Raw genomic sequence first — 7500 nt, forward strand, 5'->3', positions numbered from 1 at the left:
TCATGATTATTTTCATTATCGTCATTCAGAGTTATAATAGTTCCCTTTCCTCACTGGGCTATTTTTTCCTATTGGAGACCTTGGGCTTACAGCATCCTGCTTTTCCAACTAGGGTTGTACCGTAGCTTTTAATAATAATAATAATAATAATAAATCCCTTTATTTTTCCCTGTTGGAGCCCTTGGGCTTATAGCATCTTGATGTTCCAACTAGGGTTGTACCGTAGCTTTTAATAATAATAATAATAATAATAATAATAATATTAATAATAGTAATAAATCCCTTTATTTTTCCCTGTTGGAGCCCTTGGGCTTATAGCATCCTGATTTTCCAACTATGGTTGTAGCTTAGATTGTAATAATAATAATAATAATAATAATAATAATAATAATAATAGTAATGATAATAAATCCCTTTATTTTTCCCTGTTGGAGCCCTTGGGCTTATAACATCATGCTTTTCCAACTAGGGTTGTAGCTTAGATTGTAATAATAATAATAATAATAATAGTAATAATAATAATAAAACATTCTCAGCCAAAGTTGACGTCTTGGTAAACAGTGGAAACAGAATGAGGGTGGGGGGGGGGGGCGGTTCCTCTCCCCTGAGCCAATCACCCACACAGGCGTACACTAACACACACATACACATGCACACAGTTATTCCAGGTATATATTTAACTCTCATTATTCGGTCACGTCTCAGTTCCTGCGTGTTATTTACTGCTCTTGAGGGTGTTCTGGGGCACGGTCTATCTGTTCATCCATTGTTCTAAGCAAACGTAATTCGAAGAGTTTAGCACTATTTAACTTGCATTGCAAAAGGGTAATTTTGCACACCCGCAAGCCCGATTTCTGGGCCGCGTATGTCGGCACGTTGGGTGAAATGATACGCGGAAATGTCTGTCTTTGTGGAATGCTCCTTGGAAACATTCCGTCCATTCCCTGTACCTTTAAGTAATGATGTAGCGATGAAGACTTCATAATACTGGCTAGGATAGGGATAACGTGTTCGCCTAGCATTCACATGGCAGCAGATCGATCCCAGCCCAGGACCGTGAGTTTAAGATGATTAATGGGGAGGCCACTGCTGTGGTTGGACACTACAGTGTGAGGCTTGTAGTATAAATCAGCCTCATGGCTAGTACAGTGGTAACATGTTCGCCTAGCAATCGCATGGCAGCAGATCGATCCCAGCCCGGGATAGTGAGTTTAAATTATTTACTGGAGAGGCTACTGCTGCGGTTGCGCAGCACAGTGGTGGGCCCTTTATATAAATCAGCCTCAAGGCTAGTACAGTGGTAACGTGTTCACCTAGCAATCGCATGGCAGCGGATCGATCCCAGCCCGGAACCGTGAATTTAAGCTGTTTACTGAGAGGCCACTGCTGCGGTTACGCACCAGTATGGGGGGCTTGTAGTATAAATCAGCCTCCTGGCTAGTACAGTGAGTATTCGCCTAGCAATCACATGGCAGCGGATCGATCCCAGCCTGGAACCGTGAATTTAAGCTGTTTACTGAGAGGCCACTGCTGCGGTTACGCACCAGTATGGGGGGCTTGTAGTATAAATCAGCCTCCTGGCTAGTACAGTGAGTATTCGCCTAGCAATCACATGGCAGCGGATCGATCCCAGCCTAGGACCGTGAATTTAAGCTGTTTACTGAGAGGCCACTGCTGCGGTTACGCACCAGTATGGGGGGCTTGTAGTATAAATCAGCCTCCTGGCTAGTACAGTGAGTATTCGCTAGCAATCACATGGCAGCGGATCGATCCCAGCCTAGGACCGTGAATTTAAGCTGTTTACTGAGAGGCCACTGCTGCGGTTACGCACCAGTATGGGGGGCTTGTAGTATAAATCAGCCTCCTGGCTAGTACAGTGAGTATTCGCCTAGCAATCACATGGCAGCGGATCGATCCCAGCCTAGGACCGTGAATTTAAGCTGTTTACTGAGAGGCCACTGCTGCGGTTACGCACCAGTATGGGGGGCTTGTAGTATAAATCAGCCTCCTGGCTAGTACAGTGAGTATTCGCCTAGCAATCACATGGCAGCGGATCGATCCCAGCCTAGGACCGTGAATTTAAGCTGTTTACTGAGAGGCCACTGCTGCGGTTACGCACCAGTATGGGGGGCTTGTAGTATAAATCAGCCTCCTGGCTAGTACAGTGAGTATTCGCCTAGCAATCACATGGCAGCGGATCGATCCCAGCCTAGGACCGTGAATTTAAGCTGTTTACTGAGAGGCCACTGCTGCGGTTACGCACCAGTATGGGGGGCTTGTAGTATAAATCAGCCTCCTGGCTAGTACAGTGAGTATTCGCCTAGCAATCACATGGCAGCGGATCGATCCCAGCCTAGGACCGTGAATTTAAGCTGTTTACTGAGAGGCCACTGCTGCGGTTACGCACCAGTATGGGGGGCTTGTAGTATAAATCAGCCTCCTGGCTAGTACAGTGAGTATTCGCCTAGCAATCACATGGCAGCGGATCGATCCCAGCCTAGGACCGTGAATTTAAGCTGTTTACTGAGAGGCCACTGCTGCGGTTACGCACCAGTATGGGGGGCTTGTAGTATAAATCAGCCTCCTGGCTAGTACAGTGAGTATTCGCCTAGCAATCACATGGCAGCGGATCGATCCCAGCCTAGGACCGTGAATTTAAGCTGTTTACTGAGAGGCCACTGCTGCGGTTACGCACCAGTATGGGGGGCTTGTAGTATAAATCAGCCTCCTGGCTAGTACAGTGAGTATTCGCCTAGCAATCACATGGCAGCGGATCGATCCCAGCCTGGAACCGTGAATTTAAGCTGTTTACTGAGAGGCCACTGCTGCGGTTACGCACCAGTATGGGGGGCTTGTAGTATAAATCAGCCTCCTGGCTAGTACAGTGAGTATTCGCCTAGCAATCACATGGCAGCGGATCGATCCCAGCCTGGAACCGTGAATTTAAGCTGTTTACTGAGAGGCCACTGCTGCGGTTACGCACCAGTATGGGGGGCTTGTAGTATAAATCAGCCTCCTGGCTAGTACAGTGAGTATTCGCCTAGCAATCACATGGCAGCGGATCGATCCCCAGCCTGGAACCGTGAATTTAAGCTGTTTACTGAGAGGCCACTGCTGCGGTTACGCACCAGTATGGGGGGCTTGTAGTATAAATCAGCCTCCTGGCTAGTACAGTGAGTATTCGCCTAGCAATCACATGGCAGGCGGATCGATCCCAGCCTGGAACCGTGAATTTAAGCTGTTTACTGAGAGGCCACTGCTGCGGTTACGCACCAGTATGGGGGGCTTGTAGTATAAATCAGCCTCCTGGCTAGTACAGTGAGTATTCGCCTAGCAATCACATGGCAGCGGATCGATCCCAGCCTGGAACCGTGAATTTAAGCTGTTTACCTGAGAGGCCACTGCTGCGGTTACGCACCAGTATGGGGGGCTTGTAGTATAAATCAGCCTCCTGGCTAGTACAGTGAGTATTCGCCTAGCAATCACATGGCAGCGGATCGATCCCAGCCTAGGACCGTGAATTTAAGCTGTTTACTGAGAGGCCACTGCTGCGGTTACGCACCAGTATGGGGGGCTTGTAGTATAAATCAGCCTCCTGGCTAGTACAGTGAGTATTCGCCTAGCAATCACATGGCAGCGGATCGATCCCAGCCTAGGACCGTGAATTTAAGCTGTTTACTGAGAGGCCACTGCTGCGGTTACGCACCAGTATGGGGGGCTTGTAGTATAAATCAGCCTCCTGGCTAGTACAGTGAGTATTCGCCTAGCAATCACATGGCAGCGGATCGATCCCAGCCTGGAACCGTGAATTTAAGCTGTTTACTGAGAGGCCACTGCTGCGGTTACGCACCAGTATGGGGGGCTTGTAGTATAAATCAGCCTCCTGGCTAGTACAGTGAGTATTCGCCTAGCAATCACATGGCAGCGGATCGATCCCAGCCTAGGACCGTGAATTTAAGCTGTTTACTGAGAGGCCACTGCTGCGGTTACGCACCAGTATGGGGGGGCTTGTAGTATAAATCAGCCTCCTGGCTAGTACAGTGAGTATTCGCCTAGCAATCACATGGCAGCGGATCGATCCCAGCCTGGAACCGTGAATTTAAGCTGTTTACTGAGAGGCCACTGCTGCGGTTACGCACCAGTATGGGGGGCTTGTAGTATAAATCAGCCTCCTGGCTAGTACAGTGAGTATTCGCCTAGCAATCACATGGCAGCGGATCGATCCCAGCCTGGAACCGTGAATTTAAGCTGTTTACCTGAGAGGCCACTGCTGCGGTTACGCACCAGTATGGGGGGCTTGTAGTATAAATCAGCCTCCTGGCTAGTACAGTGAGTATTCGCCTAGCAATCACATGGCAGCGGATCGATCCCAGCCTAGGACCGTGAATTTAAGCTGTTTACTGGGGAGGCCACCGCTGCTGTTACGCACCACAATGGGGGGGGGAGGCATGTAGTATAAATCAGCCTCCTGACTAGTACAGTGGTAAAGTATTCGCCTAGAAATCACATGGCAACAGATTGATCCCAGCTCGGTACCGTAAGTTTAAGCTGTTTACTGGGAAAGCCACCGCTGTGGTTTGATACCACGGTGGCGGTTGGTCTTGCCCAGCTGACGTTCTGGTGAGCATCTATTCTAATGAAACTGGAACTGGAAACCAGACACATTTACCTTGATGAAATAGACTTTTGATGAAGCTGGACATTCGAAAGGCTGTAGATATTAAGACTTTCAAGAGGAAATTGAAGCCTTTACTCTGAAGGTTTAAAGTGTTCTCATGAGCAGCAGAGTCAAGGGGGCATTGGCAATGCCCTAGCAAGCAGGACGATGCCCTAGAGACTGACCATAGATTCATATGTATGACTATTAAAGGCCATTGTTAAGAGGATTCGGAAATGTTTAAGTTTATGAATAATGATAATTAACCTTTATCCAGATAAGGATCTTAAAACTTAGTTCATAGACACCAACACTTTTCTAGCAATAGGCAACGAAGATCTTATGTTGGGGGACCACAGAAATTACTCTGATAATAATTGAAGATATATTGCATCTATTATTATTATTATTATTATTATTATTATTACTTCTTGCTAACCTACAACCCTAGTTGGAAAAGCAGGATGCTATAACCCCAGGAGATCCAACAGGGGAAAACAGCCCAGTAAGGAAAGGAAACAAGGAAAAATGAAATATTTTAAAAACAGTAACATCAAATACATTCTATATAAACTGATCATTGGTCAACAGACCACAGCATTGGCTCTGAATTTGGATAAAATATCCTTCTACCGTTGCAAACACACTTCACACTATTTGAAAGTCCGTATGGATAATACGAATTAATCCTTAACATTAACATAGAGACGAATTCTATACAACTCCATTAGAAGGAGCCCTAAAATTCTCCTAATGAGAGAATTAACCGCGATCGTATATCGAAAATGTTCCAGTAGAAATTATGATGAGAATCAGATCGTGAATGTGTCAGAACATACTTTTTCCATAGGCTTCGTCAAGAGAGAAATTGGAATATTAAGCGCTTGTTTAAAATCGGCATTGAGTAATGGACGGGGTAAGTTATTCAAAGTTTGAGTAACGAGAGAGGAATTACCCGTCGGTGCTGAAATGTCTAATTTGCTTCGTAACGGGGAAAGAAAAGAGATTGTCATCGAACGTGATATTATATCCGGATGTTTAAAAAGAAATTGATGTCCCTAGATGCTGAAAGGGTTAATGGGTTGGTTAAAATGTACAATTTCTAATGTACGCATATACGCATGTATACTCTTGTTTGATTAATTATATAATTTTTTAGCCTTCGGCTTTACAAGTCGTTATTACTGCCCAGAAGTTTAATTTAATATATATATATATATATATATATATATATATATATATATATATATATATATATATTATATATATATATATATATATATATATATATATATATATATATGATCATCCGTAACTAGCCAGACAAGACGTCCTTCCTCTTTCGGCTGTTTATAGTCTTTCTACACCAGTATGTAATCGCAAATTTTCTTATTAGTTTCCCAAGCAATCGTCTTCTCTTCCTTCTTATGCTTTTTGGCAAAGTTCAAGGACTTATTTTATTATTCGTAATGTTCATCTATTATATATATATGATATATGTATATATGTATATTTATATGTTTGTGTGTATATATATATATATATATATATATATATATATATATATATATATATATATATATATATATTTGTGTGTGTGTTTGTGTGTGTATATATATATATATATATATATATATATATTTATATATATATATATATATATATATATATATATTTGTGTGTGTGTTTGTGTGTGTATATATATATATATATATATATATATATATATATATATATATATATGTATATATATATATATATATATATGTTTGTGTGTATATATATATATATATATATATATATATATATATATATATATAAATATATATATACATATATATATATATATATATATATATATATATATATATATATACATTCTACATACATTATACCCCTGTTTACCTAAGCAGTGAATTATATAGCTAATGATATCTCAATTTTGGCGAATGACAGTCATGGTATAAAACACCTATAGAGTTTTTAGCAACCAGAAGGTTTGTCCTTTTTGTAAATGCCTTTTCTAAATGTCGTATAGTGAATATATAAATCAATATCCTGACCCAATTTAGTTTCATTACCTTCAAGGAAAAAAAAAAGTGTTCAAACGAAAATACACTGTTTAAAAAACGTAATTTTAATCAGAAATTCTCCGTAAAAATAGTTCTCAGACGTATTTTAGTAAAATACAGGCAACCGTAATTTTACATTACTTTGTTGTTATCTTTTACAGGTAGGTGACCGTAATGTCACTCCTGAACGTCAATATATCCGTTTTTAAAACTAAATATCTGGCAACATTTATTCCAGGATTTTTACCCCTACATTCAGACAATTCCAAAACAGACTGATCAATCTCCCGAGCTTTTCTCGGTTCATAATCAGTATCTGAACAGTAGTAAGGGAAGAGAAATGAAAAAAAATAAAGACAAAGAATAAGTCGTCGCAAACAAAAGTGTCTCTTTGGTTTGCAAGTGACTAACAAAAGGCGTAATTGACGGGGCGATAAAAATCTCTGTCAATTAACAATACAAACAGAGACGTATGATATCACATGTCGAAAGACAAACTGAGAATCCAGTCAAAGCTTCGTTTTGAGCCATTGCGAACTGTCAACACAGGAGAGACTCATCAACCCAACGTGTTTAGGGGCAGAGATTCTTCTTCTCTTGCGCACTTGACTACCTGTAACTAGTGTTAAAAATTGGCCGTAAAAAGGTTAAAGGTTAAAGGTGTCTGGTTTCAGTTCCAGTTCCATCAGAATAGATGCTCACCAGAACGTCAGAAGGGCTTGCCCAACCCACCACTCTGGTGCCCTACCACAGCAGTGGCCTCCTCAGTAA

The sequence above is a fragment of the Palaemon carinicauda genome, chromosome 6, assembly GCF_036898095.1.
Source record: "Palaemon carinicauda isolate YSFRI2023 chromosome 6, ASM3689809v2, whole genome shotgun sequence".
NCBI lineage: Eukaryota > Metazoa > Arthropoda > Malacostraca > Decapoda > Palaemonidae > Palaemon > Palaemon carinicauda.